Source organism: Cololabis saira, chromosome 3, assembly GCF_033807715.1.
Source record: "Cololabis saira isolate AMF1-May2022 chromosome 3, fColSai1.1, whole genome shotgun sequence".
Classification (NCBI taxonomy): Eukaryota; Metazoa; Chordata; class Actinopteri; order Beloniformes; family Belonidae; genus Cololabis; species Cololabis saira.
Genome location: NC_084589.1, coordinates 49,080,749 through 49,104,039, shown reverse-complemented (window position 1 = coordinate 49,104,039; position 23,291 = coordinate 49,080,749). Strand labels below are relative to the sequence as shown.

The following is a 23,291-nucleotide window of genomic DNA, read 5'->3' as shown; positions in this document are numbered from 1 at the left end:
AGACGAGTTGTAAATCTAGTACAACTTGATTTTACACATGTGATTAGATAATATTGTTAATTTCATATTATTTAAATAACATGAAAAACGTACACAAATATGTTGTAACTTATAGTTACAATAACACAGCATGGATCATTTGAATAACATTGTTTTGACTTAGTTTGTCCCATGAATTACACGATAATCTGATGTACGTGCAGCTCAGATTTTAAAATGCATAAAGCCTTTTACAGGTTTCAGCGAACTATGTATAACATCACAATATATAACCTCTGAACGGAGTAGATGGAGAGAGTTTAACAACATGGAGCTGCAGATTAACTTTACAAAGAGAATGTGAGTGAAGAAGAAACAGACGGGAAAAAGGACGTGTGAGAGAGGCTTTGTAGATGAAAAAAATAAACTGTCATGTTTAAAGAAACTTCAGTAAATACTAACAGCTCTTTATTTGCACCGTCGAGACGGCAAGTTACCACAGCAACAAATAATATGATTTTAAGAAGGAACAGGGATTCAAACAACGTCAATGCAGAACTTTGAAGAAAAAAAAAAAAGTACACGTCCACATCGTTCCCTCTGCCTCAAGTTGACGGAGAAGCATAAATCCGGGTTGAACCTGCAACCCTTGTGGGGAGGGGATTAGGCTCATCAGGCACAGGAGGTGGTGGTTGGACTTCTGCGGGTTCTTCTTCTGTGGGTCAGACAGGAGTGGACAGCTGCCCCCGGAGGACGACAACATGAGCTTCATTTGTCACGAGTCACCAGACTTCTCCTCCGGGTGATTTTTCATGTGACTCAGCAAATCAATTCTGCGGCTAAAACCTTTGTTGCACGTCTTGCACAAATATCGCTTCTCTCCCGTGTGCGTGGTTATGTGCCGTTTAAGATCTGATAATTGAGTAAAGGTTTTTCCGCAGGTGTTGCACAGGTACGGCCTTTCGCCAGTGTGGGTCCTCGAGTGAATCACTAGTTGGTAACGTAGCCTGTAACTTTTTCCACATGTTTTGCAGATGTAGGGCTTCTCGCCCGTGTGCGTGGTTATGTGGCTTTTAAGATTTGATGATCTAGTAAAGGTTTTGCCGCAGGTTTTGCACAGGTACGGCCTTTCGCCCGTGTGGATCCTCGAGTGAATCACCAGGTTGGAACAATCTTTGTAACTTTTTCCACATGTTTTGCAGATGTAGGGCTTCTCGCCTGTGTGCGTGTTTATGTGGCTTTTAAGATGTGATGATCTAGTAAAGGTTTTGCCGCAGGTTTTGCACAGGTACGGCCTTTCGCCCGTGTGGGTCCTCGAGTGAACCAGCAGGTGGGAACGTTGCTTGTAACTCTTTCCACATGTTTTGCAGACGTAGGGCTTCTCGCCCATGTGGATCATTTTATGCTTCTTGAATGTTGATGATTTTCTAAACGATTTTCCGCAGGTGTTGCACAGGTACGGCCTTTTGCTAGTGTGGATCTTCATGTGATCAATTAAAATACTACTTTTACTGAACTCTTTCCTGCAAGTGCTGCAAGAAAATACCTTCTTCCCCGTGTGGGTCCTGGTCAGCTTTGATTTACAGTTGCTGTCTGACGGGACAGCAGCATCTTCGTGGTCACCATGTCGTCTCATTGGCTCCGGATCTGCAGTTTTACTGGAGTCTGAGCGTAAACTTTCAGTCCCTTCCTCATCTTTGTTTTGAGCTTCAGGAGAAGTGTGCAACAGCATCTGGCTACAGTTTGGTCCTTGTTCACCATTTTCAACTTTCACATCAGCGAGATTGACCAATGAGACATCCACCTCTACGTCCTCGTGCTTCATCTCCTGACCGCTGGAGTCTTCCTCCAGTTCTGTAGTCTGTGGATGCCCTGGTTCCTCCTGGTCCGGGCTGCAGCTCCTCTCCAGGTTATCCAGGTGCTGGTCACTGAAAACCCCGTCCTCCTCCACCTTACGAACATTTTCTTGTGGGGGTTCTGGAATTACAAAAAGGGACAAAAAGACAGGATTTTAACAAGTCAAAAGTGTTTCCCATTGTTGATTGTTTGGTTGTATTTGTGAGGTTTAAAGTTTGTCCTGAACCTTCTGCCTTCCCCTTCAGCTATAGAATAGAATAGAATAGAATAGAATATCCTTTATTTTCTCCCTCAGTGGGGAAACTTATTTGTTGCAGTACACACATATAGGGGAGGGGTAAGAAGACAATAAAAAATATATAAAAAATACAAAAGATACGTATAAAATCTGTATAAACAGGATATGAACAGTATATACAGTTAAACAGTGCAGAAAAGCAGGTGGAGTGTTGTGAGGTAGATTGGTAGATATTGCACATCTTAAGTTATTGCACATATTTTTGTCTGTTGGCTACTGAGAGCAGGCGTGGTTATATAGTCTGATTGCAGCGGGGAGGAAGGACCTGCGATGCCTCTCGGTGGTGCATCGTGGGTGACGAAGCCGGTCACTGATGGAACTCTCCAGGGTGGGTGGTGAGTGGGCTGGGCGGGGGGGTCGTGAGTGGGCTGGGCGGGGGGGTGGTGAGTGGGCTGGGCGGGGTTGCAGGGAGGGGGGTTGGTAGGTTCGGTGGAGTTGAGAGTGGGCTGGGGGGTTGTGGAGGGGGAGTAGCAGGGAGGGGGGTTGAGGTGAGAGTCCTTGGAGCAGAAGAGGCTCCAGTCGGGGGAAGTTGCAGCAGGGCTGGGTGGGTTGTGGGAGGGGTGTCTGTTTGTTCAAACCGGTTGAAGAACCGGTTCAGGTCATCCACCCACTCCTGGTCCCTGTCCAGCACGGGTCTGGAGTTGCTACGTCCTGAGATGGTGTTCAGGCTCCTCCAGACCCCGCTGATGTCGTCCCGCTGCAGCTGGTCTTCCATCCTCCTCCTGTAGCTGCTCTTTCCCTCCCTGATCTTCTTCCTCAGGTCCCTCTGCACCGTCTTCAGCAGGTCCCTGTCTCCTGATTTGAAGACCCTCCTTTTGTCCCTGAGCAGGCTTTTAATTTCAGGGGTGATCCTATGTAGTATATTTGAAAACAAGTGCATTACTCTGTGTGACCATTAGGTGGCACTGTGACTGTAGGAAATCTAGCAGAAAATTGGAGTCTGCATCCAGAGATTTGAACTGTTTCTTGTCGCCAGCGGAATCGACGAAAAGTCTGATTCAGTGAAAAGAGCCACGTTCCTACATGTGGCCAGGGATGAAGCAATTAAAGGTATTTAACACTTTGGACTTTGATGAAGACGTAGATGACTATGATACATTGAAAGAACATTTCTGCAATCAACATTGTGAGCCAAGGAAAAATGTGACGTATTTGAGGCACCTGTTCTTTATTCAAGTGCAAGGAATATCAGAGACTTTTGATGCATATGTGACTGATTTAAAAAAGAAAGTGAAAGACTTCGAGTTTGAGCACCTCACAACACTTATTTATGTAAATGTTCGCACATCCAAGTGGAGAACAAGGTGGATTGAGGAAAACCTACAGTACGACCCTCGCAGAACTGGTCAGTGCCAATAAGGCAGAATGAAACATCTTTATGTAATCTGAATTAGATGACATATATGACACACACTGCAATCAATCTCACTCTAATAAAGTAAGGTAGCTGTCTTCAATTTGATAATGACACCATAGTTAAACTGAAACAATAGTAGGTACAGTAGCCTATGCTGTACCAGGATCATTCTCCATAGTTGTTAATAGAGTGGTTAATCGTACCACAGAACACAGCACATACACCTACTACCTTTCACCAGACAGTGCCAATTCATTTAATATCTCACCTCTGCATTTATAGCCAAGCCACTTGAGGGAGGACACAGGTCCCACACACTGGAGACACTTGTCCAAGGGGGAGACAGTTGCACACACCAGGCTATGTTTCTGACACTGTTGGAATGTTTTTATTGTAACATTTATTGTTACCAGACAGTTTGAGCAGCAAGACATTTCAGAATCATATGTATTTATCTTAAAAGTATTAAAAAAAACAAATGTCCATCAAATGTCTACATTACATTCAACTTACCCTCTCACTGTTGACAACTGTCTCCATTTCAGTTGGACTGCAGAACTGATTCTCCGTGTCCATCTAAGATAGAGAACAAGAGCAGACGTGTTCAAAATTAACACCGTGGTCTGTCTGTGTTCATGTGTTCATTTCCATTAAGTGACAGGATAAAAATAAGTGTGGAAATACAGCTTTAGAAGGTCAAAAATGTCTTGCACAGGCTCCAGACTAACTTGTCCACTGGTGCGACAACTGAGAAAGTTGGTTGCACCAGCACATGATTTGGTTGCACCTTTTTTATGGAATATTGTATCATTCAGAAAGAAGTGCTTGAAAACAGGGTTTTGTATCTGTAACCATAGTTTTGTAAAGCTGTGCATTTATGTTTGTACCTGTAACTATAGTTTTGTAAAGCTGTGCATTTAAGTACAAGCATTTATCTGTAAGCTTAGTTTCGTAGACTTCTACATGTGTGCAAACTGCGTTTTACAAGTCTGTGCATTCAGACACTTGCAAGTAGGGCTGTTTGATTAATCGATTTTAAATCGTAATCGCGATTATGTAATTAGAACGATGTTAAAACGTGAAAATCGTAAAATCGATTTTTCACTTTTTTTTTTTTTTACCTTGTCTGCACACATATTAATGATTGATACCATATTAATGATTGATGGAAATACCTCTCAATACCTGCGACAAGTGCCCCATCGGAGAGGCTCTTTAGTGTAGGAGGGGGCGTTGTAACATGCCACCGGGCATCCCTCAAGCCAGATGCGGTAGACCGGTTCGTGTTTCTTGCAAAAAACTTGCAAATGTGAATATCAAATGTAATGACTGACATTTTTTTCAACTTATTTTACAGAGTTTTGCACTTTATTCATTCATTTTTGGTTTAATAAGAGCAAAGTTTGCACTTAAAACCCAATGGGGCAAATGTTCAATAAAAAAACAGCATATTTGAAATCATTTCTTTGCCTTTTGTCAATTCACAAAATAATCGTAATCGTAATCGAAAATCGGATTTTGAGAGAAAAAAAAAAATCGAGATTTTATTTTTGGGCAAAATCGAACAGCCCTACTTGCAAGCTCACTTTCATACAGCTAAATATTTAATAGCTACTACTATGTACAAGTTTACAAAACTACGGTTACAGATACAAACAAATATGAGTTACAGAAACAAAACCCTGTTTTCAAGTACACCTTTTTGAATGATATATATATATATATATATATATATATATATATATATATATATATATATATATATATATATATATATGTATATATACATATATGATATACTCCATATTATTCTGGTATTGCTTTACTATGGAGATAACGGAGCATATTTTAATAGTGTTGCACTTGGTCAGTGATTTGGCTGTTTTGGTCGTCCAATGTGACGTTACTGCAGGGCTCTACAGAGCGAGTATTTCACTTGCTCCTAAAAATGGAAATGTGCGAACTGGAAGAAATAATTTACGAGCACAGTGTGCGAGTTAAGATTAAAACCTACAGTAATCTTTTTTGCACCCCGCTGCTATTCATTCATAAAATAGTATTTCATAGTCAGATAATGTACAATGTTTATTAAAAGTATCAATATATACCTGTTCCAAATCTTCAATTGTGGAGGAAGACTTTGTAACACCAGAATCTTCTGGAGGCATTTCCTCAGTAGAAACCTGCAAAACGGAAAAATATAGATATTTTCATAAATGTCTTGATGGCAGGTTGTTCCCTGTGTAACATTATGTAAAAGGTTTCATGGCTGTGTTTCTGAGTGTTTGAGGGAAAGAAATCCACTCAAAATGTTTCTTAATTAGTCAACAAGGTAAATTATTACAGTCTTTGAAACCTAGAATCTTCCCAAAATAATATCCTTGTGCGTGGTTATGTGCCGTTTAAGATCTGATGATTCAGTAAAGATTTTTCCGCAGGTGTTGCACAGGTACGGCCTTTCACCAGTGTGGATCTTCATGTGATCCATTAAATTACTACTTTTACTGAACTCTTTCCTGCAAGTGCTGCAAGAAAATACCTTCTTCCCCGTGTGGGTCCTGGTCAGCTTTGATTTACAGTTGCTGTCTGACGGGACAGCAGCATCTTCGTGGTCACCGTGTCGTCTCATTGGCTCCGGATCTGCAGTTTTACTGGAGTCTGAGCGTAAACTTTCAGTCCCTTCCTCATCTTTGTTTTGAGCTTCAGGAGAAGTGTGCAACAGCAGCTGGACACAGTTTGGTCCTGGTTCATCATTTTCAACTTTCACATCAGCGACATTGACCAATGAGACATCCATCTCTACGTCCTCGTGCTTCATCTCCTGACCGCTGGAGTCTTCCTCCAGTTCTGTAGTCTGTGGATGCCCTGGTTCCTCCTGGTCCGGGCTGCAGCTCCTCTCCAGGTTATCCAGGTGCTGGTCACTGAAAACCCCGTCCTCCTCCACCTTACAAACATTTTCTTGTGGGAGTTCTGGAATTACAAAAAGACAGGATTTTAACAAGTCAAAAGTGCTTCCCAGTGTTGATTGTTTGGTTGTATGTGTGAGGTTTAAAGTTTGTCCTGAACCTTCCGTCTTCCCCTTCATCTATGTAGTTATTTGAAAACAAGTGCATTACTCTGTGTGACCATTAGACGGCCATATTTTCACCAAATCTCTAGAAACTGGAATAATACCCAATGACCTCAAAATTACCAAAGTAGTCCCTGTTTACAAATCTGGAGACCATAGTGTATTTAGAAACTACCGGCCTATTTTTGTTCCCTCGTGTTTCTCAAAGATCCTGGAGAAATTGGTCTATAACAGAATGATGAAACATTTGCAGGACTGTAATATACTGTATAAACACCAATATGGATTTAGGAAAAATCATTCTACAGAAATGGCTTTACTTCAATTAGTTGATAAAATTCACACTGCAATCAATAATAATGAATTTGGGAACCTTTCTTGATTTATCCAAAGCTTTTGACACAGTTAATTTTGATATTCTTCTTCAAAAATTACTACACTATGAATTTGCTGGAATCATTCATGTGTGGCTTTTCAATTATATTCATAAACATCAGCAATTTGTTATCATTGATGGTAAATCATCAGAGAGGGCCGCCTTAAAATGCGGGGTCCCCCAGGGGTCTATACTAGGGCCCCTGTTGTTTTTGATTCATATAAATGATTTGGCCGCAGCCTTGTACTCCTTGTTTCCTGTACTTTTTGCCGATGAACTTATTTATTTCACATAATGATTTTTCATCTTTAATGGGAAAGGCCATGATTCACAAAACATTTAAAAATGGTTTAATATTAAAAATTCACTGAATATAAAAAAAAAATCTAAATTTTATTATATTTACATCCAAAAATAAAATATATTGTAAATCTAACACCGGTCTGTCTATAGGAGATGACCCGCTCACTCAGGTTACATCAACAACCTTCCTTGGTGTAATTATCCATGAAAGTTTAAGCTGGAAAAACCACATCAACCATGTCTGTAAAAAATATCTAAATCTATTGGTATTATTGGTAAATTCCGTAGTTTAGCCACACACAGTAATTGGGATTAAATACATATCAAACCTGCAATTTTATTTTCAAAGTATTGTTCCTTCCACTTTCATTTTCTTTGCCATGTAAAGATTGTTTTCAGTTCAACAGTGATATGCACCATTTTAATACAAGACAGGCTAATCATTTAAATCTCCTGAAGTTCCGTACTGGTTTGTGTCAGTTCTCCATCAGATACAGTTATGGAACACCTACAGCAATCTCGTCTACCTCTACTTCATTCAATCATTTTAAACATAAACTCAGGACACATTTGATTGATCAGATTATCTAATGATATTTCTAGATTTGTTATTTTTTTCTTTAATCATGTAGAAACCATGTATTCTATTCATGGTGCTGTTTATTTGCTTTGTCTTTGTTTTTAGACTGCAATCATGTATTCTGCATATTTTAAATATTTGTACAATCTTTTGCTGTATTTTACAGGTAGAGGCCTCGTATAAACCCCTTGGGCTTTTTGCCTCAGCCTAGCACATTACCAATCTCTCTTTTACATTTGTATGTTACTTGTTCTGTTTTTATACTGTGATGAATTAATGAATCTAAAAAAAACCGGTGATCTATATCTTTTCTACTAAATAAAGGATTAAGTGTAAAGTGTGAAATATCAGTCTGGTCCAGAGTGTGAATGGAGCATGAAAGGCAGCACCAAGTAAACAGAACAACAAGTTAGTTCGGGATGTTTCCGAATCCCACATCAGCAGCTGCTTGAGCTGGGGAGTTTCCCATTTAGTTGGTTTGCTTCATCACCACGGCTTTTAACTGGAAACAAAGGGATCTTGTAGGAGTCATACTCATGTGTTCATTCATTCAACTTTCCAGGGTTACGTACCGACTCTGTGGAGTCTGATTTCAGGTTTCCAGGCGAGGTCCAACAGTCTGCGCTGACGGTCGAGCTCTTCTTCATACTCCAAGATGCTTTTTTCAAACACTGACAATATTTCTACAGCAGCTGCTGTTAGTCGCTGACCGATAAACTCTCTCAGATGATTCACCTTAGACATTGTTGAAGAGGAAAAAGAAAGGAAACAACAGAACCGTCCTCTCCTTCTTCTTCTCTAGGTTTAATGGCGGATCACAACCATCGTTATTAGGTTCTACCGCCACCTGCTGTACCGGAGTGTGTAACATCAGGATCATTATTACACCAGGTTACAGTCTAACTTAAAGGGGGGGGAAAAGGAAATACCTAAATAAAATAAGATAACCACATTTAAATCTTATTATCTATCCCTGCATCTTTAAGAAAGACAAGGATTTCCTTATAACAATCCCTCATCACCTCACTCCTCCCTAATAACCTACTAAACTCCATTCCCGTCCCAGCTCGTACATCCTGTCTCTTAAAGCGTTCCTTTCTACCTCATACTTGCCACATTTAAGAATCACATGCTCTACATTCTCTGTGACATCACACTCATCACATTTATCACACACGGACTTTGACATTAAATACAGAGTTGATTTTAAACTAATATGACCTAATCTTAGGCAGCACGGTGGCTTAGTGGTTAGCACTGTTGCCTCACAGCAAGAAGGTCCCCGGTTCGACTCCCAGGCCCGGCAGGGGCCTTTCTGTGTGAAGTTTGCATGTTCTCCCCGTGCTTGCGTGGGTTTTCTCCGGGTACTCCGGCTTCCTCCCACAGTCCAAAAACATGCATATTAGGTTAATTGATGATTCTAAATTGCCCGTAGGTGTGAGCGTGAGTGTGATTGTGAGCATGGTTTGTGTGTCTATATGTGGCCCTGCGATGGACTGGTGACCTGTCCAGGGTGTAACCCCTGCCTCTCACCTAAAATGAGCTGGGATATCCTGAGGGAGGCGGTGCTCCGGGGGCCCTCCTCGTCCTCGTCCGGAGCCGGCAGGAAATCCCCGTTCCTCGTCTGATGCCGCGGCCACAGCCTCACCACCTCACCCGTCTACCCGGGCACCCAGCGGGGACCCTGCATCCTCCAACCGTGAGTCCCCACAACCTTCTTCTCCTCGCCCCCTCTTCTCCCCAACCGCACTGATCGTGGGAGACTCAATATCCCGGAACATTAGGTTCTTCAACGCAGCCACGCATTGCTTCCCTGGAGCCACAGTCCCGGTGATTCTAGGGAAACTCCCCGCTCTGCTACAGTCTGCTCCATCCACCATTGCTCGCGTCATTGTCCATGTGGGATCCAATGATTGCTCCAAACCGCGCTCTGAGCTTTTAAAAAATGATTTTAATGAGCTGTTCACCTTCCTTAAAAACTGTGGGAAGTCCATTTTTATCAGCGGCCCGCTTCCAACGCTGTCCCGCGGAGCAATGCGCTTCAGCAGGCTGCTCTATCTGAACTCTTGGCTTCAGAACACCTGCAGAGCTCTTAACATTGGTTTTATCGACAATTTTAATCTTTTCTGGAATCGTCCCTCCTTTTACAGACCCGACGGACTTCACCCAAATAGGCTGGGGGGCTGCGTGCTGGCTGCAAACATTCAGCACGCGGTTCTGTCGGCTCCACGGGAGTGACTATTTTCTGGCCACACCCACACTCCCAGCTCTGGCCCGGAGTCTTCCTCTTCACCTGTGGAGCCAGCCGCTCACAGCACTGCCCCCCTCTCCAGCTTCCCCCACAGGTCACAGTCATCATTGCCACCCCCACCAGATAATTCTTCCATAAAACCAGCTACATCTGGCGCCACCCACACACCAGATCCTCAACCAATTCATCCCCTGGTCACCGCCCGTTTTCCCCGTCAGATCCACAGACCCACTGGTTTTAACAGAGACAATCTTGTTTTTATCAACCCGGTACGTTGTGGTCGCGAGCGCACGTCCAACACAGACATTAACTTGGCTGTGTTGAACGTGCGCTCTCTTTTAAACAAAACCTTTATTTTAAATGATCTTATTGTGCATCATAAACTTGATGGTATTCTTTTAACAGAGACATGGCTTGGCACGGACGCTGCATTTTCCCTCATCCAGGCTTCTCCACCAAATTTTAATTTTTTATTTACTACACGGGGTGTTAGAAAGGGAGGCGGCACAGCTTCAATTTTTAAAAACATATTAGCTACAAAGGAGGTCCCTTTTAACAACTACTCCTCATTTGAACACCTTGCCTTTGTTTTTAGCAGTCCTCCTATTCTTTGTTTAACTGTTTATAGACCACCCCATCACTCCACTGTTTTTATCAGTGAATTTTCAGAGCTTTTATCAATCATACATACCACTTACAACAGAATTTTAATAACTGGTGATTTTAATCTACACATTGACAATACCTCCGACCCACTGTCGAGAGAATTTTTAAACCTTTTAAACTGCATGGATTTTACCCAACATGTCACACAGCCGACTCACAACAGAGGACACACCCTGGACCTAGTCATAACCTATGGCCTGTCCACCGGTGTGTCCTCTGTTGTCGATCTGGCTGTGTCTGACCATTACTGCGTGTTTTTTAACGTCACCAGTCTTAATCATCAGGAAGCCTCGATGAGAACGGTGAGGAAACGCTACCTAACTCCTGAAGTGGCTGCAAATTTTATTGAGATTTTACAGAGCACTCCTGCTGATGTTTTACCTGCATCATGTGATTTTATTGTTGATAATTTTAACAGGAAACTAGAATCCACTCTGAACTCAGTTGCTCCACTTTTAACAAAAACCATAAAAACTAAGCCTACACCCCCATGGAGAACTGAGGAAGTCAAAAAATCAAAAAGAAAATGCAGGAGTGCTGAGAGAAGGTGGAGAAAAAGCAAACTTACAACACATTATCAGATATTTCGTGATCAACTCAAATCCTACAATAAAACCGTCAAACAAGCAAGAATTGCCCATTTCTCAAAACTCATTACAGACAATAAAAACAATTCTAAATTTCTTTTCTCCACCTTCGATCTTTTAACAAATGTACATTTTAAGAATTCCTCACAACCACCAACAGACAATCTTTGTGAGGATTTTGCAGACCACTTCAGAAGTAAAATTGACAACATTAGGTCCAGTCTTTTACCACATCAAAATGTCATTTTTAACACATCTGGACAGTTGCTTTTACCCGAGGAAACACTGGAGAGTTTTGCCCTGGTTGATGCGAGGACACTTGGTCGAGTTTTCTCCCAGGTAAACCCAACAACCTGCCTTTTAGATCCCATTCCCACATCACTTTTAAAGACATTTTATGAATTCTTTGAGGAACATATTTTAAATATAGTAAATTACTCTCTTCAGACGGGTGTCTTCCCTGCCGCCTTTAAAATGGCGGTGGTGAAGCCCCTTCTGAAGAAGAGTAATTTAGATCACAGCATTTTTAATAACTACAGACCTGTATCCAACTTACCCTTTTTAAGTAAGATTTTAGAAAAGCTGGTTTTTAACCAAGTAAATTATTTTTTAATAAGAAACAATATTTCAGAGAAATTTCAGTCTGGCTTTAGGATGAACCACAGCACCGAGACAGCCCTTTTAAAGATTTTAAATGACATCAGGTGCAATTTAGATAACCGCAAACTGACAGTCTTGGTTCTACTGGATCTTAGTGCCGCCTTCGATACAGTAGACCATCACATTTTATTAAACAGACTGAAGCACCTGGTGGGCCTCTCTGGTACTGTTTTTAACTGGTTCCGCTCCTATCTCACAGATCGATCTTTCTTTGTAAGTTTGGATACATGTTCCTCCAGAATGCATGAAATTAAGTGTGGGGTCCCCCAAGGGTCAATTTTAGGTCCGCTTCTTTTTAACCTTTACATGCTTCCCTTGGGGGACGTCATCAGGAGACACGGCATCAGCTTCCACAGTTACGCTGACGACACACAGCTGTACATCGCCGTGTCTCCTGATGACACAGGGCCACTTGATGCCCTTTTTAACTGTATTTTAGATATTAAGTCATGGATGGCAGATAATTTCCTACAGCTCAACCAGGACAAAACAGAGGTTTTAGTTATTGGTCCTGAAGGCCGGAGAGAGAAACTTTTACCAAAACTACAAGATTTTAAACCTTCGCAACGTGTAAAGAACCTGGGTGTTATTTTTGACTCTGAGCTCACTTTTATTCCACACATAAAGAATATCACGAAAATAGGTTTTTACCATCTTAAGAACATAGCCAGAGTCCGCCCGTTTCTCTCTCAGGCCAGCACGGAGGTGCTGATGCATGCTTTTATCTCTAGTCGTTTAGATTATTGTAATGCCCTGCTCTCTGGTCTTCCTAAAAAGAGTATTAAGAACTTACAGCTATTACAGAACTCAGCCGCTCGCGTGCTGACGAGGACCAGAGGGCGGGAGCACATTACACCTGTTTTAAAATCGCTGCATTGGCTCCCCGTCCGTTTCAGGATTGATTTTAAGGTTCTTTTACTGGTTTTTAAGTGTCTTAACGGTCTTGGGCCATCTTATTTATCTGATCTGCTTTTACTGTATCAACCCTCACGGACCCTGAGGTCCTCTGGTACCGGCCTTTTAACCATTCCCCGAACCGCGACCAAAACCCACGGTGAGGCTGCATTCAGCCATTATGGCCCCTCTTTATGGAACAGCCTGCCAGAGAACCTCAGGGCCGCAGAGAATGTTGATATTTTTAAAAGGAGGCTCAAGACACACCTTTTTAGTTTGGCTTTTATCTGATCTCATTTACCTAGTGTTTTTAGCTATGTATTGTGTGTACTTCTTTAGCTCTTTTATCATCTCTAAAACTTTAATCCATTTTAGTGACTTTTTACTTTATGTTATTTATTATTCATCTTAAGTTTTATATATATTTCTCAAAAATTTTACACTTTTAGGCATTTTTTACTTTCTTTTAATCTTTTAGTTTTTAGCTCCAGTGTTTCCTCAGGGGGGTCGTCCACACTGGGAGGTGTGCCTGCTCCGCCCATGGGGGTGTCGTCATGGGGATCCCTCAGGCCTGGGTAGCTGGGGGGGGCTCCACCTTCTGTGTGGGGTCTGCCCCGGTCTGTCCGGGTTGGGGGGGTCTCTGTGGGGATGCTTCTGGTGGTCGTGGTCGGTGATGCCTCTCGGTGTGGACGGCCACCCATAGGTAGTGTTTTCCTCACCTGGATCGTTAGTGCTAAGCCATGTCACCAGTCCACTTATTGTGTGTGTGTGTGTGTGGGTGTGGGCGTGTGAGTGTGTGCACAGGTATATGAGTGTGAGTGAGTGTGTGTGTACGCGTGGGGGGTGGGGTCGTATGGAATGTTTTAAATTGTGTTTTTTATTGTTATTTTATTCTGCATGTAAAGCACCATGTGTTGCATTTTATATTGTATGATTTGGCGCTATACAAATAAATAAAGTTTAAGTTTAAGTTTAGGCTCCAGCAGACCCCCGTGACCCCGCAAGGGATAAAGCGGGTAAGATAATGAATGAATGAATGACCTAATCTTAATCTAGAAATGATGACTTCCTCTCTCCTACACTTTCCTTTGAAAACCTTCACGTTAATTGACTTCTGTATGTTATAAAAATGTCTCCCTTTTACACCGTTGTCCCACACCTTCTGCCATGAATCCCTCACTGCCTTTCTAATTCATGATTTTGCTTCACCTTTACCAAAAGGAATTTCCATAATTACCTCACTACTCAATTTCAATGTTCTTTTAGCAATATTGTCTGCTTTCTCATTGCCATCAACACCCATGTGGGCAGGAACCCAACAAAACTGCACAGTAATTCCAGTTCTGCATAACCTCCACAACACCATTAATATTTCCAACACTAGATCTTCTCTTGTTGTTTTCTTTGAAGTCAAACTTTGAAGGGCTGCAGTGGAGTCTGAACAAATGACATAGTTCCTTCTCGCAGTTACAGTCAGTATTTCATTTACCAACGAAAGTAATTACAACAAAATACATACAACATTCTTTCCATCACTGGTTTACTACGACTTCTGTCATTTAGCAGACGCTTTTATCCAAAGTGATTTACATCTGAGAAAACAACACAAGCAAGAAGGTTTAGAAAGAGTTTTATCTTTTCCGACACAATGAGAGCTGACGCAATTTATATGATAAGCTTCTGATTGTTAATATCAATATATAAAATAAAAATATTTTTTAATTAATGTGTTCTTTATTTTTTGTTATAAAACATTTATGTTGTTAAGAAAGTTTTATTGCAATGGGCTTCAAAATAATACACATGGTAAGTCTTTGAGACATTAAAACATTTAAATATCAAACTGATCAAACTATCAAACTGATTTTGGTGTGAAATATATAGATATACAAGACTCATTTAAAGCTGCAGTTTCCAACATTTAACCACTAGAGGGAATAAAGATCCCAAACTAACCCCCAAACTCAGAATGACGGTTCATTCCTGCATGAATCACCCACAGGTTTTCTGCAGGGGTTTGAAGCCTCTTTTTCCTCGTATTGTGGCAGGTTGGAATTATATAAAGCAAGAAGTTTAATGCGTAATTAGTGGCGTGGCCTTTTGATTGGCATTAATTTGTCCAACCTGTAAATAAATATGTTTTCTAAGATCTTAGAGAATGTTGGGAGTAAAGAATCAGGCCTGTAATTAGTGAATTGGTGTCTGTCTCCAGTTCTGTACAGTGGGATGACTTTTGCAGTTTACATTTTTTTTTGTAAATGTCCCAGTTCTGAGTGACTGATTACAGCTGTATGTCAGTTAACAATCCATCAATAACCTTTTTGACTATTGTCATATCACCACAGTCAGTTGACACCTTGTTTTTACATTTACTTACAATATCTATGATTTCTCTCTCCTCCACAGCTGTGAGAAACATTGAATCTGGATTTCTACTTATTAATGTTTCCTTCCATCCATCAGCTGATCCAGGATCACACATTTTTCTGCCAGCTTTGGTCCAACACTCACAAAATACCTGTTAAAATGATTAACCACCTCATTCATATCATTAATGACTTCATCGTTATTGGTTAAATATTGTGGATAATTAGTCTGTCTTGAACTTTTCCTAATGGCATCATTCAATATATTCCAAATACCTTTAACGTTATTTTTAGTCCTTATTCATGAAGGAATTCATGTCCCTCTCCATGAAGGCAAGTGGTCTCAGCTCTGAAACAGCAAAGTCCTCCCTCCATTATCATATTATTTTTATTATTATTGTAATTATTATTACAAAAGTGCATCTCCACTTGTTGAGTTTGCACTTTGAAAGAGATGGAAAATGGACTGGTACCAAAAGCCAGGCTTGTTGCACAAGGTTTTGAGGAAGTGCAAGTTTCTGCTACAGAAGGAATCTCCAACCTGTGCTTCAGTCTCTGAGGCTCCTTGTGGCAGGAAGTTATCAAAAACAATGGACACTGCAATTGATGGACATAAAATCTGCTTCTTTCATGGACTAGAAATGTGGAGAGACATTTTTTATTATTATCATTAAGATAGATTGTTCACTCTTGGGTTTATGTTGAGCTTTTATAACTCACCACCAGGGGGCACTGCTGCTCTTTCTATATATGGATAGTGTAATATTCCAGAATTATAAACAATAAAATGATTCATCCATCTAAAATGAAAACTTAATTAATTTTTTCATGATTATTTCTGACTAAATATGAGTTGAGGTAAAAAGACATTTACTTCTAAACGGATGTCTGATATAAAAAGGTTAAATCCAAAGTGTGTCCTCTTCCTGGAATCTGATCCCGATGATCCTCCCTCTTCTTCCTGCTCTCCAACCTGCAGATCTGCAGCTTCAACACGGATCTCAACATCAGCTTTAGAAGAAATCATGTGTGAGACGAGTTGTAAATCTAGTACAACTTGATTTTATACATGTGATTCAATAATATTGTTAATTTCATATTATTTAAATAATATGAAAAACTTACACAGATATGTTGTAACTTTAGATTGTAACATATCATCATACATAATATATCATAATAACACAGCATGGATCATTTGAATTACATTGTTTTGACTTAGTTTGTCCCATGAATTACACGATAATCTGATGTACGCGCAGCTCAGATTTAAAATGCTTAAACCCTTTTACAGTTTTCAGCGAACTATAATATCACAATTTATCGTAAAATTTGGATACCGCAATATCGTATTGTATCGTGACTCAAGTATCGTCAATGTGTATCCCACATCACACTCATTTCCTCATTCAACTTTAAACCAAATGTTCTTGTTTTCTAAATCAATAAAAACATTTTAAAAGGGAAATAAAAGCAAACCGTATCTGACTGCACTGACTTCTGAAATCTTCAAGGTTTTTTGTTTAATGCTGCAGACATTAAAATTTATAAAATGGTGACAGATGGTTGGCTGTTCTGTTTCTGACGTGTTGATGGTTGCGTTTCTTCTTTTGTCCTCGTTTCTCTGAAGATTCTTCATGTTTTTCAGAGGAACGTTGTAAAAACTCAACACGTAAAAATATCAAACTTGGACTAACCTCTGAACGGAGTAGATGGAGAAAGTTTAACAACATGCTCCATGTTGTTAAACTCTCTCCATCTACTCCGCTCAGAGGTTAGTGCAGATTAACTTTACCAAGAGAATGTGAATGAAGAATAAACAGATGGGAAAAAGGATGTGTGAGAGAGGCAATGTAGATGAACGAAATAAACATTTAAAGAAACTCCAGCAAATACTAACAGCTCTTTATTTGCACCGTAGAGATGGCAAGTTACCAACAGCAACAAAAAATACGATTTTAAGAAGGAACAGGGATTCAAACAAACATCAATGCAGAACTCATGTGACTCAGCAAATCAATTCTGCGGCTAAAACCTTTGTTGCACGTCTTGCACAATTATCGCTTATCGCCCGTGTGCGTGGTTATGTGCTGTTTAAGAGTACACGATTTAGTAAAGGTTTTTCCGCAGGTTTTGCACAGGTACGGCTTTTCGCCAGTGTGGGTCCTCGAGTGAACCACCAGGTGGGAACATCGCCTGAAACTCTTTCCACATGTTTCGCAGATGTAGGGCCTCTCGCCCGTGTGCGTGGTTATGTGGCGTTTAAGAACTGATGATTTAGTAAAGGTTTTGCCGCAGGTGTTGCACAGGTACGGCCTTTCGCCAGTGTGGATCCTCGAGTGAACCAGCAGGTGGGAACGTAGCCTGTAACTTTTTCCACATGTTTTGCAGATGTAGGGCTTCTCGCCCGTGTGCGTGGTTATGTGGCATTTAAGAGCTGATGATTTAGTAAATGTTTTGCCGCAGGTGTTGCACAGGTACGGCCTTTCGCCGGTGTGGGTCCTAGAGTGAATCACCAGGCTGGAACTTTCTGTGTAACTTTTTCCACATGTTTTGCAAAAGTAGGGCTTCTCGCCCGTGTGGATCCTTGAGTGAATCACCAGTTTGGAACGTTCTCTGTAACTTTTTCCACATGTTTTGCAGATGTAGGGCTTCTCGCCCGTGTGCGTGGTTATGTGCCGGTTAAGAGCTGATGATTTAATAAAGGTTTTTCCACAGGTGTTGCACAGGTACGGCTTTTCGCAGGTGTGGATCCTCGAGTGAGCCACCAGTTTGGAACGTTCTCTGTAACTTTTTCCACATGTTTCGCAGCTGTAGGGCTTCTCATCCGTGTGCATGGTTATGTGGCGTTTAAGATCTGATGATTTAGTAAACGATTTTCCGCAGGTGTTGCACAGGTACGGTTTTTCGCCAGTGTGGATATTCATGTGATCCATTAAATTACAACTTTTACTGAACTCTTTCCTGCAAGTGCTGCAAGAAAACACCTTCTTCCCCGTGTGGGTCCTGGTCAGCTTTGATTTACAGATGCTGTCTGACGGGACAGCAGCATCTTCGTGGTCACCGTGTCGTCTCATTGGCTCCGGATCTGCAGTTTTACTGGAGTCTGAGCGTAAACTTTCAGTTCCTTCCTCATCTTTGTTTTGAGCTTCAGGAGAAATGTGCAACAGTAGCTGGCCACAGTTTGGTCCTGGCTCACCATTTTCAACTTTCACATCAGCGACATTGACCAATGAGACATCCACCTCTACGTCCTCGTGCTTAATCTCCTGACTGCTGGAGTCTTCCTCCAGTTCTGTAGTCTGTGGATGCCCTGGTTCCTCCTGGTCCGGGCTGCAGCTCCTCTCCAGGTTTTCCAGGTGCTGGTCACTGAAAACCCCGTCCTCCTCCACCTTACAAACATTTTCTTGTGGATGTTCTGGAATTACAAAAAGACAGGATTTTAACAAGTCAAAAGTGCTTCCCACTGTTGATTGTATTTGTGAGTTTTAAAGTTTGTCCTGAATCTTCCGTCTTCCCCTTCAGCTATGTAGTATATTTGAAAACAAGTGCATTACTCTGTGTGACCACTAGGTGGCACTGTGACTGTAGGAAATCTAGCAGAAAATTGGAGTCTGGATCCAGAGATCTGAACTGTTTCTTGTCGCCAGCGGAATCGACGAAAAGTCTGATTCAGTGAAAAGAGCCACGTTCCTACATGTGGCCAGGGATGAAGCAATTAAAGGTATATAACACTTTTGACTTCAATGAAGACGTAGATGACTATGATACATTGAAAGAACTTTGCCAACATTGTGAGCAAAGGAAAAATGTGACGTATTTGAGGCACCTGTTCTTTATTCAAGTGCAAGGAATATCAGAGACTGTTGATGCATATGTGACTGATTTAAAAAACAAAGTGAAACACTGCGAGTTTGAGCACCTCACCGACTCACTACGTTTACATGCAGCAGTTTAATCGGGTTTATGATCGTATAAGACATCGTTCGGACTTTTAAACTGCATGTAAACACCTGAACCGGATCTACTTTGGCCCTATGTCGGACATTTAGTAATCAGGTTGCAACACCTAGATAACCCGCAATCGGGTTGTTAACGCCATGTATACGGGGGATCGGATACTGCAGTCTGCACATGCTCGAGAATTTCCTCGGGGGGGGGGGGGGGGGGGGGGTACCCGTACCCGGAAGTGATAGGGGGACGGGGACGGAGTCACTGGAGCAGATCAAAATAACGTGAGTTGCTAACTTGTTGCCTTTGTTCTGTATGTTATGCACGTCGCTTTGGATAAAAGCGTCTGCTAAATAACGATTTACTTGTACATTTAAATTAACCCTCAAGCGTGCGGGGGTGAGGGGTTATTCAATGTAACTTATGCCCATGTTATGTTTCACTACCAATAACACATTACATAAATTATAACCTAATTCTCTGTTAAATGTGTTATTATTCAACTCAGACAAAAGCATGAGTTTGAAAAGTGGGGGGGGACATGCCCCCCCTGTTCCCAGTGGAAATTGCGCCCTTGCGCCTCACAGCGTTTTATTTTCACTCGCTTTATTTTTTATTTCTGCAGTTTTCATTATGGACAAATCTGTGTGCTGAAATATGGAGAACACTGGAAACAGCTCCGCTCACTTACTGAGACAAGGGCAAATTGCACTCAGCCGCAAAACTTTATTGGCGTGTTTGCCCGGGTATATCATTAGGACAAAGTCTTTTGTGAAGAGGACCTTAAAGCGGGGCAAATTGCGGGCGCAAATGCAGCGCAATTCACAGCGCTATTTGCGGGCGCAATCTGTTCTTTGTGGATTTACCCCCTACAGTGCAACAGTTGAACAATAAGAGAGAGGAAAGAACATGTAAACTCAGACCAGTGATCCGGTCTTCTGCATGTCGTTATCTGATACGATCAGAAATCCCATCTCTTTGCTGCATGTAAACGTACTGACTGACACTTATTGATGTAAATGTTCGCACATCCAAGTGGAGAAAAAGGTGGATTGAGGAAAACCTACAGTATGACACTCGCAGAACTGGTCAGTGCCAATAAGGCAGAATGAAACATCTTTATGTAATCTGAATTAGATGACATATATGACACACACTGCAATCAATCTCACTCTAATAAAGTAAGGTAGCGGTCTTCAATTTCATAATGACACCATAGTTAAACTGAAACAATAGTAGGTACAGTAGCCTATGCTGTACCAGGATCATTCTCCATAGGTGTTAATAGAGGGGTTAATCGTACCACAGAACACAGCACATACACCTACTACCTTTCACCAGACAGTGCCAATTCATTTAATATCTCACCTCTGCATTTATAGCCAAGCCACTTGAGGGAGGACACAGGTCCCACACACTGGAGACACTTGTCCAAGGGGGAGACAGTTGCACACACCAGGCTATGTTTCTGACACTGTTGGAATGTTTTTATTGTAACATTTATTGTTACCAGACAGTTTGAGCAGCAAGATATTTCAGAATCATATGTATTTATCTTAAAAGTATTTAAAAACAACAAATTTCCATCAAATGTCTACATTACATTCAACTTACCCTCTCACTGTTGACAACTGTCTCCATTTCAGTTGGACTGCAGAACTGATTCTCCGTGTCCATCTAAGATAGAGAACAAGAGCAGACGTGTTCAAAATTAACACCGTGGTCTGCCTGTGTTCATTTGTTCATTTCCATTAAGTGACAGGATAAAAATAAGTGTGGAAATACAGCTTTAGAAGGTCAAAAATGTCTCGCACAGGCTCCAGACTAGGTTGTCCACTGGTGCGACAACTGAGAAAGTTTGCACCCTTTTTTATGGAATATTGTATCATTCAGGAAGGAGTGCTTGAAAACAGGGTTTTGTATCTGTAACCATAGTTTTGTAAAGCTGTGCATTTATGTTTGTACCAGTAACTATAGTCTTGCAAACTTGTACATTTAAGTACAAGCATTTATCTGTAAGCTTAGTTTCGTAAACTTCTACATGTGTGCAAACTCCGTTTTACAAGTCTGTGCATTCAGACACTTGCAAGCTCACTTTCATACAGCTAAATATTTAATAGCTACTACTATGTACAAGTTTACAAAACTATGGCTACTGATATATATATATATATATATATATATATATATATATGTATATATGATATATTCCATATTATTCTGGTATCGCTTTACTATGGAGATAACGGAGCATATTTTAATAGTGTTGCACTTGGTCAGTGATTTGGCTGTTTTGGTCGTCCAATGTGACGTTACTGCAGGGCTCTACAGAGCGAGAATTTCACTTGCCCCTAAAAATGGAAATGTGCGAACTGGAAGAAATAATTTACGAGCACAGTGTGCGAGTTAAGATTAAAACCTACCGTAATCTTTTTTGCACCGCGCTGCTATTCATTCAGAAAATAGTATTTCATACTTGGATAATGTACAATGTTTATTAAAAGTATCAATATATACCTGTTCCAAATCTTCAATTGTGGAGGAAGACTTTGTAACACCAGAATCTTCTGGAGGCATTTCCTCAGTAGAAACCTGCAAAACAGAAAAATATAGATATTTTCATAAATGTCTTGATGGCAGGTTGTTCTCTGTGTAACATTATGCAAAAGGTTTCATGGCTGTGTTTCTGAGTGTTTGAGGGAAAGAAATCCACTCAAAATGTTTCTTAGTTAGTCAACAAGGTAAATTATTACAGTCTATTGACTTTGAAACCTAGAATCTTCCAAAAATAATGTTTGTGTGTGGTTATGTGCCGTTTAAGATCTGATGATTCAGTAAAGATTTTTCTGCAGGTGTTGCACAGGTACGGCCTTTCACCAGTGTGGATCTTCATGTGATCCATTAAAATACAACTTTTACTGAACTCTTTCCTGCAAGTGCTGCAAGAAAATACCTTCTTCCCCGTGTGGGTCCTGGTCAGCTTTGATTTACAGTTGCTGTCTGACGGGACAGCAGCATCTTCGTGGTCACCGTGTCGTCTCATTGGCTCCGGATCTGCAGTTTTACTGGAGTCTGAGCGTAAACTTTCAGCTCCTTCCTCATCTTTGTTTTGAGCTTCAGGAGAAGTGTGCAACAGCAGCTGGCCACAGTTTGGTCCTGGTTCACCATTTTCAACTTTCACATCAGCGACATTAACCAATGAGACATCCACCTCTACGTCCTCGTGCTTCATCTCCTGACCGCTGGAGTCTTCCTCCAGTTCTGTAGTCTGTGGATGCCCTGGTTCCTCCTGGTCCGGGCTGCAGCTCCTCTCCAGGTTATCCAGGTGCTGGTCACTGAAAACCCCGTCCTCCTCCACCTTACAAACATTTTCTTGTGGGAGTTCTGGAATTACAAAAAGGGACAAAAAGACAGGATTTTAACAATTCAAAAGTGCTTCCCAGTGTTGATTGTTTGGTTGTATTTGTGAGGTTTAAAGTTTGTCCTGAACCTTCGGTCTTCCCCTTCATCTATGTAGTATATTTGAAAACAAGTGCATTACTCTGTGTGACCATTAGGCGGCCATATTTTCACCAAATCTCTAGAAACTGGAATAATACCCAATGACCTCAAAATTACCAAAGTAGTCCCTGTTTACAAATCTGGAGACCATAGTGTATTTAGAAACTACCGGCCCATTTCTGTTCTCCCATGTTTCTCAAAGATCCTGGAGAAATGGGTCTATAACAGAATGATGAAACATTTGCAGGACTGTAATATACTGTATAAACACCAATATGGATTTAGGAAAAATCATTCTACAGAAATGGCTTTACTTCAATTAGTTGATAAAATTCACACTGCAATCAATAATAATGAATACACTTTGGGAATGTTTCTTGATTTATCCAAAGCTTTTTTTTTATATTCTTCTTCAAAAATTATTACACTATGAATTTGCTCTAAAAAAATCTACAAGGAGCCACTGTGATCTGCATCTTTTCTACAGAATAAAGGATTAAGTGTAAAGTGTGAAATATGAGTCTGGTCCAGAGTGTGAATGGAGCATGAAAGGCAGCACCAAGTAAACAGAACAACAAGTTAGTTCGGGATGTTT

General features: G+C 41.0%; 1 pseudogene; it reads right to left on the bottom strand.

Moving 5' to 3' along the window:
• Positions 1 to 639: 639 nt before the first annotated feature.
• LOC133440741 (zinc finger protein 850-like) lies at positions 640 to 21,772 on the bottom strand (annotated as a pseudogene).
• Positions 21,773 to 23,291: the final 1,519 nt, after the last annotated feature.